This window comes from Microcebus murinus, chromosome 10 (assembly GCF_040939455.1).
Source record: "Microcebus murinus isolate Inina chromosome 10, M.murinus_Inina_mat1.0, whole genome shotgun sequence".
In the NCBI taxonomy this organism is placed as follows: domain Eukaryota; kingdom Metazoa; phylum Chordata; class Mammalia; order Primates; family Cheirogaleidae; genus Microcebus; species Microcebus murinus.
The window spans coordinates 55,401,076-55,412,455 of record NC_134113.1 but is presented as its reverse complement, the minus strand read 5'-3'; the positions used below and the strand labels follow the sequence as shown (position 1 = coordinate 55,412,455).

Sequence of the window (11,380 nt, the reverse complement as noted above, 5' to 3'; positions counted from 1 at the left end):
GAGCTGGAATGGAAGACTTACGAGGTGTGAGACAGTGTCTGAAACATCCCACCTCTCGAAAGACAAATTTTTTAAACTAATAGATGTAGGCTTTGTGGCCTACAAAATGGAATTGTTTTTGTTTGTCTGTCAATACTCAGGTCTAAACACATAGGAAAACCTATCTAGACATCCTAAATCCCTGTAGGTACTGTATTGTACACCCATACAATTTCAGGTACACTGCTGAAGCAGGAATGACCCAGATAACTTTGAGACCGCAGTTGCCTCATGTTATCTAAGTTTGAGTTGAATCCATAGAAGTCTGTGAAAGCCCTTGGGGTCATGGACTACTACAGGGCTGTCCTTCCCTCCCTCCCCCCCCCTTTTTTTTAAAGGGGAAGTATCAGATTAATTTTATTGCTGACTCTGAACACATTAGCTATTTAACCTATGTTATGTTAATTCTAATACTAAGGAAATCCATCATTTGTTTTGTTCAAAAGTCAAAATTTTAGTAACCAAAACACATTTTCAATAAAATTTTATACATATATGTAAATAAACAATAAAACAGCACCAAGGACCTCTGTAAAATTCCATCATACAGTTTCTATGCTGGCTGCTTCACCAATAAATGGCACTTGATTTGTTTTAAATGCATGTGATTGCAGAAAACTGTTCAAATTATTCATTAAACACTGGATGTGATTTTCCATGGATGTTTCAGACATTCAAATCAATACAATTATATTCTGAATATCAACTTGAGTTGCACAGGCTAAGATGAGGACCCTTCATATAATTTTGAAGATGTGATACAATCTGTACTTAAATTGGCATTGCATTTCTTCAGATTTAGGCTGCTTTCATCAGAAATATCTTCTATCCCTGTGAGATCAGCTACATCAAGATGGCTCATCAGCTAAATCATGCTGGTCAAAATACCTGCTAACCAAGCAGATCAATAAATTCAAAGCAGGAACCCTGTCATCATCTTTGCTATCCACTAAGAGCCTCACTTCAGAACACCTTGCAAGCTGCCGGATCAGTGAATGAGCCTCAGGTAATAAAGGTTTTTCAAGACAAGCCAACAAAGCTTAAAGCCATCTTCCCTGATTCATTCTGCTAACAATACTAAGCAAGGGAGGAAAACCAATTTGTACATAATCGATTCCAGGACTTTCATATGTAGCTGGTCCAATTGCCCCTTCAGCACATAATCTTTCACCCAGACAAAATTTTTTCCAGCGTTCTTCATCTTCAGATTTTGGCATAGTCACATTACTATCCAAATTGCTGTGATTTCCAGTGACTTCTATGTTTGTTCACACTTTGTCGAACAGTTGAAAACTGTGCTACTTGTTACTGCCACTAAAATGTTGGGGAATAACCTTCAGGGGCAGGTTGGCATCCTGAAAGAGAAATATTGACACTTTGCTTCCTTTTCAACTTCTTTGGGTCAATTTGAGCTACTACAACATCTGGACATTGAGCTGCTTCAATCTGGACCCGCCTCAGGTATTCCTGAGGTGTCCTCAGAGGTACTGAGGGATAGAAAGCTTCCGTCAAGTCGCAGGGTTCCACCGGCAGCAGCCGGGGCATCAACTCTTCCACTGCAGACTCTGCTGGTACCCACGCCATGCTTTTTCAATACGGCCAGTCCCCTCCCTCCCCCTTTTTACAGGAACTTCTCAGTCATCCATATCTTACTAACAGTGGACACCTGACCCAGGCTGGGCCATCAGAATCTCCCCATGGAAATTTGGCTTGGAACAAAAATGAATTTCTGTTTAAGTGAATGGACCTAAAGGTTAGGAGCTTTCTAGTGAGCATCTTCTACCTGCAAACAATACAGATGCAAACAACCCAGTGTTTCTAGGCCCCAGTTTTATAATCTACCTGTGACAGGTGCCTGTCATAATCCATAGATTCTATGAGGACCCTTTGTCCTTGTAATGAATAGCCCTTTCCTATTTAAACTAGCTTACTTTGGTTGCTGTTATTTCCAAAGTCACAGCTAATACACCTAGATATAGGAGAAATGATTTCTTTGTGGCCTTCCTCTTCTCTCTGCTCCACCACCAGCTTAGTCCAAGCCATCATTTCTTGCATTGTATTCTGCAGTAACCTCCTAGCTGGTTCTACTAGTAAAACCCTATAGTGGAATAGTACTGGTTATTGTTACATTAGTTGGATTGCATAAGCAAATAAATTACCTTCAAGATTATAATTAAAGTTGTAGCAGGACAGCTTGGAATGGATATTACTGGAGGAATCTATGTTGATCAGAGCAACCACAAATATCAAGCACCTGTAAGCCCCCAGGTAGTGATACTGACTGAGGCTCAGAAGACAGGAAAGTCAAATCCTTACCCAGAAAAAGCAAATCTAGCCACATGAGAACAAATCACTGGCCCTTCTAGGATGAAAGAAGCCCAGTGTTGTCAACTTGCTATCAAGCAGCCAACTAGTCTGGAGAAAGAGTGCAATGTTAGGAGATTAGTATTGGTCTCTACCAATGCATAGTTGAAGATTCAGAGACAGTAGTTGTTAAATTGGCCTTGGTAAGTTGGGAGTCCATGCTGCTGGGCCATTGCATAGCCTCCATTTCTGCCACTTGGCCAGTCCATTCGTGTGTTCCTTGTGCCAGTTCCAAAATGGTCAATAGCTGGCTGACATAACCAGCCAAGTCATTTTGTCTACTTGGTTTCTTCGATGGTGGGTGCAGTTCAGTGGGCGTTGACATGTGAGGCAAAGATCTTCACACTTTGTGCTCTCTCCCCATATTCATGCATGTACCTCTACTCCAGACTTTGTTATATCCAATCCTCCAGCCTTTTTCCTTCTAAGATTCTGACCATCCAGCTCTTTGCCTCTGTCCATGAGTCCATATATAGTCTCACTTTGAGCCCCTTCTCCTTTCACACAAAGTGGGCAGTCACTTTACTCTCTACCAATTGGGAAGATTTCCTTTGACACTGCCAACAGAGTCACCTGAGAATGGCTCTGTTTCAGTTGCCATCAGTTTTTGGCTTGCACTCACATACTGAGATGACCAACCTATAAACCAAACTTGGGCTCTTTCTGCCTGCTACAGCTGGACCCTCCCCCATCTTCCAATATGGCCACAGGTATGAGTTGAGTGAAAGACGCTGTTGGAACTGTAGTGGGTAACATGGGTTTCTGGGTTGCCTGCCTGTGCAGCTTACTTGCACACTCTGATCCTGCTTGGGCTTGCTCTCAGGTATCACATTTCCATATATTTTTTTCCATAGCCAAATATGAAGCATGTGATAACATTTCCATCTTATGATGATGAGTGGGTGCCGGGCCCATCTGACTCTATGATGCAGTGTGTCTGACAGAATCCAGCTAATGATGGAAAGTTACAGAGGCATAGTCACTTGGCATGCCCTGGTCAAGTTTCCCTTCCTCCATGGCCCAGTAGCACACCAGAAGCTGTTCTGAAAAGGTATATGATTCTCTCCTACAGCTGGCATGTTCTTCCTCCAGCATCCCAAGTGTTTGTGTTGTGATCGTCCCATTGGGTTTTGCCACAAACTTAACACTGTTTCTTTTCTCACCAGTGTCATCTCTACCACCCTGGGATCTGCCAGGTCACATGGCTCCAAATCTTAAAGTTGTCACCTGGTATATGAGCCACCGCAGTATTAGATGGAATGTGTTATCTCCAGAACCTGAAGAGGCTTCCCAGGGATTGCGCTTTCTTCTTTGAGTAAGGGGATGCAAGATGCAGCAATTTTTTCTAATATTTTAGAGGATATCCCAACATGCCCCTGATCACTGGACCTCTGAATTTTTTTTTTTTTTTTTTTTTTTTTGAGACAGAGTCTCACTTTGTTGCCCGGGCTAGAGTGCCGTGGCATCAGCCTAGCTCACAGCAACCTCAAACTCCTGGGCTCAAGTGATCCTCCTGCCTCAGCCTCCCAAGGAGCTGGGACTATAGGCATGCACCACCATGCCCGGCTCATTTTTTCTATATATTTTTAGTTGGCCAATTAATTTCTTTATATTTTTTTAGTAGAGACAGGGTCTCATTCTTGCTCAGGTTGGTTTCGAAGTCCTGCCCTTGAGCAATCCTCCCACCTCAGCCTCCCAGAGTGCTAGGATTACAGGCGTGAGCCACTGCACCTAGCCTGGACCTCTGAATCTTTAGAGTTTATTTCCCACCCTCTGGATTGCATGTGACCTACCAAGGCCCTCAGTGTACTAGCCACTATTTATTGCCCTGTCTGATCAAATTGATATCATGTAATGTGATTGGGGAAAACTATAAATGTATATTCTTGTCTGTTCCATGTTAATGTGAACTATTTCTGATTCTTGATTAGGATAGAAAAGGACACATTTGTCAAATCAATGGCTACATACCACATACTTGAGACCACGTTAATCTGATCTGGCAAAAATATCAGATTAGGTACAGGAGCTACAATTGGGCTGCTATTTGGCTGAGCTTACAGTAGTGTACTGTTGTCTGCCAGGATCCAGGAGTTTCTACAGGGATCAGACAGTTAAACAGCTGTGATAGGAACCACCATCTTTGAATCCTGACATCCTTACAGCTGGCATTGATCTCCACTATTCCCCCTGGGATTGACCGTTATTGTTATTGATTTATTATCATGGATGGGTGGGTTGGGGACCATTTTAGTGGTTTCCCCATTATACTAGCTCTTATTCCAGAGGCCAAAGGCCCAACTGCTAGGTATGTCAATTCTAATTATAAATTTAGAGAAATGACTATTGAGTAGCTCCATAATTCAGGGGGCCAGCTTTGGCCAGGACTCCATTTATGATCTAGCTCCCATACTGCCTTTATTCTAACAAGAGAGCCATGATGGCATGTCAACCAGATGTCTATCCAATAGTCTTGAATTGTCCCTTTTCTCCAGTAGACAGTCTTCTTCTTTAGGAAAGGACTGGAAGAACCATTATAGTGTATAATTGACGAGTTTCTTTGGGGTTCTTGACCCTGGAGAAATGACCACCTCTTCAGTTAACTGGCTCCAGGTCTGAAAACTTGCTCAGGTTCAGGAACTGGGCGAGAAATTATGACATTTTGGGGGACAACTGTCCTTAGCCTCCTGGTCATCTATTCTTGCTTTCTTTTATTAGAAATTTGATGACTAAAGAAATTATTAAATTATTATTACTGTTTAAGCATTATCCTGTTAGCTGCCTGTCTATTTTCCCCTAGGGATGATATGTTTGAATAACTGTCTTCACTACTCTCTGCATGTCAAGTTCCTTTGGCTGCCATTCCAATGTTGTCAATCATTACAATAATTGTGACCACCCCTCCTTCCCCCAGCCATCTTGTAGTTGCCTGCCACCTGACCTCTTTTACTTCAGGGCCTAATAATCCAAATTGTTGCCAAGGATAAAAAGGAGAGTTAACACAGCGTTAGCTTTCTTGATGTGCTATTTGATTTGATGCACAGAACTTTTTCATTTTGATGAAGTAGAGTTTATCTATTTTTTTCTTTGTGCTTTAGGTGTTATTATAAGAAACTGTTGCTTCATCCAAGGTCACAAAGATTTACTCCTATGTTGTTCTAAAAGTTTTATAGTTTTTGCTCTTCCATTTAGGTATGTGATCCATATTGAGTTAATTTTGTTTATGGTGTGAGGTAGGGGTCCAAAATCATTCTTTTGCCTTTGAATATACAATTGTTCCAGTAACAATTTGTTGGAAAGATTATACTTATCCTTTTGATGTGGTCTTGGCACTCCTGTCAATTGACCATAGATGCATAGGCTTATTTCTGGACTCACAATTCTAGTCCACTGATTGATAGGTCTGTTTTTATACCAGTACTACACTGTCTTCATTATTGAAAATTTTGTAGGAGGTTTTGAAATATGGAAGTGTGAGTACTCCAACTCTGGTCTTCTTTTTCAAGGTTGTTTTGACTGTTCTGAGTCTTGCATTTCCATATGAATTTTAGAATCAACCCATCCATTTCTGCAAAATAGACAACTGGAATTTTGACAGGGATTGTAGTGAAACTATGGATCAATTTGGGGAGTATTGCCATCTTAACATTATTAATAAATCTTCCAACCCATGAATATGGGATACGTTTTCTTTTATTTAGGTCATTTAATTTTAACAGTGTTTTATAATTTTCAGTGTACAAGTTTGTGCTTTGATTACATATATAAGTAAAGATGCTCCTCAACTTATTATAGGGTTACATCCTGATAGACCCACTGTTAGTTGAAAATATCATAAAGTGAAAATGCATTTAATACAACTAATCTGCCGAATATCATAGCTTAGCCTAGTTTACCCGAAATGTGCTCAGAACACGTACATTAGCCTTACAGTTGGGTAAAATCATCTAACACAAAGCCTACTATTTTTTCTTTTTGAAATTGAGAAAAATCTATTTTATGATAAAGTGTTGACTATCTTATTTAATTTATTGAATACTGAACTGAAAGTGACAAACAGAACGGTCGTATGGGTACTAAAAGTATGGTTCTTGTAGCAGTCTTACCTCGCTAAACAAAACAAAAAAAAAATAAATAAATAAAAGTATGGTTCCCACTGAATGTGTATCACTTTCACATCATTGCAAAATTGAAAAATTATAAGTTGAACTGCTATTAAGTTGGGGACTGTCCCATATTTGATTCTTTTTTTTTGAGACAGAGTCTCACTTTGTTGCCCAGGCTAGAGTGAGTGCCGTGGCGCCAGCCTAGCTCACAGCAACCTCAAACTGCTGGGCTCAAGCGATCCTCCCGCCTCAGCCTCCCTAGTTGCTGGGACTACAGGCATGGGCCACCATGCCTGGCTAATTTTTTCTATATATTTTAGTTGGCCAATTAATTTTCTTTCTATTTTTAGAGGACACGGGGTCTTGCTCTTGCTTAGGCTGGTTTCAAACTTCTGACCTTGAGCAATCCACCAGCCTTGACCTCCCAGAGTGCTAAGATTACAGCACTCTGGGAGGTTGTGCCACCTTTCCCTTAGCCACCGCACCCAGCCTAATTCTTTTCTATTTATTAATTTCTGCATTTCTCTTCACTATTTCCTTCTTAATGCTTTCCCAGATGATGTTCTTTTTTCTTTTCCTAGATTCTGAATTTGAATACAACTTATTTTCAGTTTGTTCTTTAATGCATGTATGTGCTGTAAAATTCCCTCGTATATATACTTCTTTAGAAACTCCCATTATTTGCACAGCATGTTACATTTTGTCAAGTCTATCTGACAATAGAAATTGAAAATTATAGAAATGATCTGAGAAACAAGTGTTCATCTTTGTTGACAAGGAATAGAGAGATTCAGAGAAGTGAATGAGGCCAGCAGGTGCACTTCTAGCAACTTCTTACTGTCAGGATCTTGCCTGTACTCAGTGTTATTTGGGGGACAAAAAGTGCTTCTTCCCCTCAGAGATTAATCCTCTCACCTGCTCTCTGGAGTCCTTCCCCTCCTGCTTCCTCAGTGACTTAGCTCTGTCATTTATCCCTTACTGCTATATTTGGAAACTTTCCCTCTATTGTGGCTCTTTCTCTTGACACAGGAATAATTTATTTCTTCCATCTTTAAAACAGCCTCCCTCAATCTAAGGCTGGGAACTCCAAGATCAATTCTACATCCCTCTTTTAACTGCCATCCCAAATCTTTCCTTCCTAGTTGCAGACAAAGCCTCTGGAAAGAGTAGTCTGTGCTCAGTCTCGCCTCCCATCGCTCCTCTCCTGAACCAGCGTCCTGGCCTCTGCCCCTGTAGCCACACCAACACTCTCTCATCAAGACCACCAGTGCTGTCTCGCTGCCAGCCACAGCAGACACTGCCAGCCGCCATTTTACTAGCTTCATCGTAGCCTTCCCCACCACTGACCGCTCCCTTCCTCCTCCGTGAAACTCCCTGCAGCTGCTGTGCAGAGGCTCTTTCTTGGTTTTGCCCTGACCTCTCCAGTCATCCCTTCTCCCTTTCGCAGGCTTCTTCTCTTGCTCCACCAACCTTCCTTTAGATGCTGTTGTTCCCCAGCGGTGTTTTCTCACGCTACACGCTCTTCCTTGGCAGTATCATCCACTTCCATGGCTTCAACTTCCACTCTTAAAATGATGTCTCGCAGATGTATAGTTCTAGGCCAGAGCTCTCCTGACGTAAAGACCTGAATATTCAGCAGTTTGTTGGGCCTCTTCACCAGGACAGACACAGCATCTTCTTTCCCAAGTCTGTTCCTCTTTGTTCCCTGTCTTGGTAAATGGCCCCCCATCCACCTAACCCCCCATGCCAGAAACCTAGGAGTTATTTTGGATTCCTCTTTCTTCCTTATCCTGAATATTAAGTGATTGAAATCTTTTTTTTTTTTTGAGACAGAGTCTCACTCTGTTGCCCCCAGGCTAGAGTGAGTGCCGTGGCATCAGCCTAACTCACAGCAACCTCAAACTCCTGGGCTCAAGCAATCCTCCTGCCTCAGCCTCCCTAGTAGCTGGGACTACAGGCATGTGCCACCATGCCCAGCTAATTTTTTGTATATATATTTTTAGTTGGTCAATTAATTTCTTTCTATTTTTAGTAGAGACGGGGTCTCGCTCAGGCTGGTTTTGAACTCCTGACCTCGAGCAATCCGCTTGCCTTGGCCTCCCAGAGTGCTAGGATTATAGGTGTGAGCCACCACGCCCGGCCTAGTGATTGAAATCTTAATGCTTCCCAAGTTTTCATGCATGGTCCCTCTTCTAGTCTTTTTTTGGGGGGAGGGACAGAGTCTCACTCTGTTGCCCAGGCTAGAGTGAGTGCCGTGGCGTCAGCCTAGCTCACAGCAACCTCAAACTCCTGGAATCAAGTGATCCTCCTGCCTCAGCCTTCCGAGTAGCTGGGACTACAGGCATGTGCCACTGCTGCTGCAAGTGACCAGCGATTGACCAGGGAAAGAACCGAGCGGCACACAGAGGGTCGGAGAATCAGCTTTTATTTCGCTGGCGGGCTCAGAGGGGCATACCACCAAATACTGAGCCCTGGTTCCTTATTTCTCTCCAGTTTTATATACTTCTTGGGGTTACACACAACCAATATCCAATTAACAGTGGGATTAGTAGGATCAGCTGTAAGCCTCACATGTATCCAATCAGCTGTGCTTTTTGTCTTAGGGCCCCTGGGCGGGGGCTTTCCCTATCATTCCCCCCTTTTGATGCCCTTATCAGTTAACACAGCAGCATCAAACTCTCTATGGATCTAATAACTGCATTGAGCAAACAGGGTGCCACGGTCACCATCAGAATGATAGAGGTTCCGCTAGGGGCAATAGCTAAATTAAAGCCCCAAGCCTGTTCTAACTCCTGTTCTCTCTTGTAGATTCTTTCTTTTAGCCCTTTAACTTTGGGAGTTACAATTCCTGATTGGTTTACATAGTAACAGCATTCTTCCCCCCGGGAACACACAAGCCGCCCCCCCCTTTTCAAGTGCCCATCTATTCTGCAGGGTTTGCCAAGGAGTCTCTGACTCTGGAGAGATAGCAGGGAGTCCTATCCCAGCTGCTATCCCTCCCTCTATACTTGAGGGGCAGTTGGTTGTGTGTTTTGGAGCAGGGGCCCAGAGAGCCCCAACCAAGAACGATACAGAGGTACCCCATGTGGACCCAGAAAAGGATTGCCAAGAAGTTATCCCAGTCTCTTGGGGCAGAGGCCCTGAGTCCAATTCCCAAGAAGACTGTCAGTCCTATAAGAGTCCAAGACAGTGGTTCCATTCAGTCCTTGGCTTCCAGCCAGATTCAGGGGCAATCCATCCTGTTGACTTTGTTGCACTGTCCAATGGCTGGTCACATCCTCTGTCTCAGCTCGTTTCACACCAGGGGTGCATCTCACCCGCAGTAAGGAGATGCTTAACATATCTACCCAGGGTAGTTGTGTCTCTTGACAGAGCTTGGCCAACGTAACCTTAAGGGTTCAGTTCATGCGCTCCACTTCCCCCGAGCTCTGCGGCCTGTCCACCGAATACCTAATGCCTTGAGAGGACAGCTGCTGCCGTCGGTGTAGAGCTCCAGGGCCGGCACCAGCAACAGACTGTCTTTCGAGCCTGGCCAACTTGTGTAGACCTCCTCCGTGGCCTTGGCACAGTCATGGTCTGGGGGCCCTGGCCCTGTAGGAAGGAAGGTGGCAGGGTTTAAGGTCCATACAGTCTCAATGGTGACTCGTGGGTTTTCACACAGTAGTCCCTGGTACTGTGCCAGATGACTGCTAGAAAGCCATCAGTGCCCTCATGTGTTCTCCAAAGCCACTACTGCGTGCGGGACCTGCACACGGATATTTTGCCCAAGCATAAGCTTGTCCACCTCCTTGATTAGCAAGACAGTTGCTGCCAGTGCTCGCAGGCGAGGTGGCCATCCTTATGCTACTGAGTCCAGTTGTTTGGACGGATAGGCTACTGGCCTCTGCCAGGGGCCCACAGTCTGTGTACCCCCATAGCTACCTTCTTCCCACCTCTGAGGCCAGCCTGTTCAGCCTCAAGCTGGGCCTGGAGCTCCTGCACCGTCTGTTCCAGTGTCTCTTCATCTGTTCCAGGTGTGCACTTGTGTCCTGCTCCTTCTTCAGCTCCTCAGCCATCATGGCGGCATCGGTGATGGACTTTTTGGCCTTCTCTGCCTCCCGCCTCTCCTGGGCAGCCTCCTCCATCTCCCCACTCAGCTGGGCCAAATCCGCCTCAAGCTGTTGCTTCTGGTTCAGAAGGCCTGGGTTCTGCGAATGCAGGAGGTTGAGGCACTCAGTGGCCTCCAACAGCTCCTGCTCCGCCAGCCGCGCTCACCCTGCTCCAGCGCAGCCCGCACCTCCTCCAGCTCAGAAGCCAGCAGCGCAGCCCGGCGCTCCAGGGCCTGCGGCTGCTCTCGGAGCTCAGCTGCCAGCTGCTGCTCCTCAGCCCGCCCTGCCTGCTCCTCCTTCAGCTGGGCCTGCAGCAGCCATGTAGCCGCCTGGGCCTCCATGGCCTGCTGGGTAGCATGGCCCAGCTGCAGCTCCAGGTCACTGAAGTCACCCTCCATCTTCTTCTTGAGCCTCAGTGCTTTGTTGGGCGCCCAGGTCTCAGCATCCAGGGAGGCCTGCAGGGACTCCACTGCCTGCTGGTGGTTGCGCCTCAGGTCAGCACACGCCTTATCTTTCTCCACCAGCTTCCAGTCCACTTCAGCCTTGACCTGGGAGAGCTCTAGCTGGATCCGCAGGGTCTTGGTCTCCCTCAGCTCCTCGGTCCTCTGGATGGCATCTGCCTCATACTTGCTCAGCAAGTCCCATCCCAAGAGAGACACCGGACAGTCTGGCATGCAGAGGACCTCGTGCCTTATCTGATGGCCCCCCATTTGGCATACCCGGGACTGGCAGAAGGGTCTGGCTACCCGAGTCCTGGTAGCTCTGACTATAGTTGTTTCCCGC

General features: G+C 45.1%; 1 pseudogene; it reads right to left on the bottom strand.

Moving 5' to 3' along the window:
* Positions 1 to 708: 708 nt before the first annotated feature.
* Positions 709 to 2,439, bottom strand: LOC105870021 (gem-associated protein 2 pseudogene; annotated as a pseudogene).
* Positions 2,440 to 11,380: the final 8,941 nt, after the last annotated feature.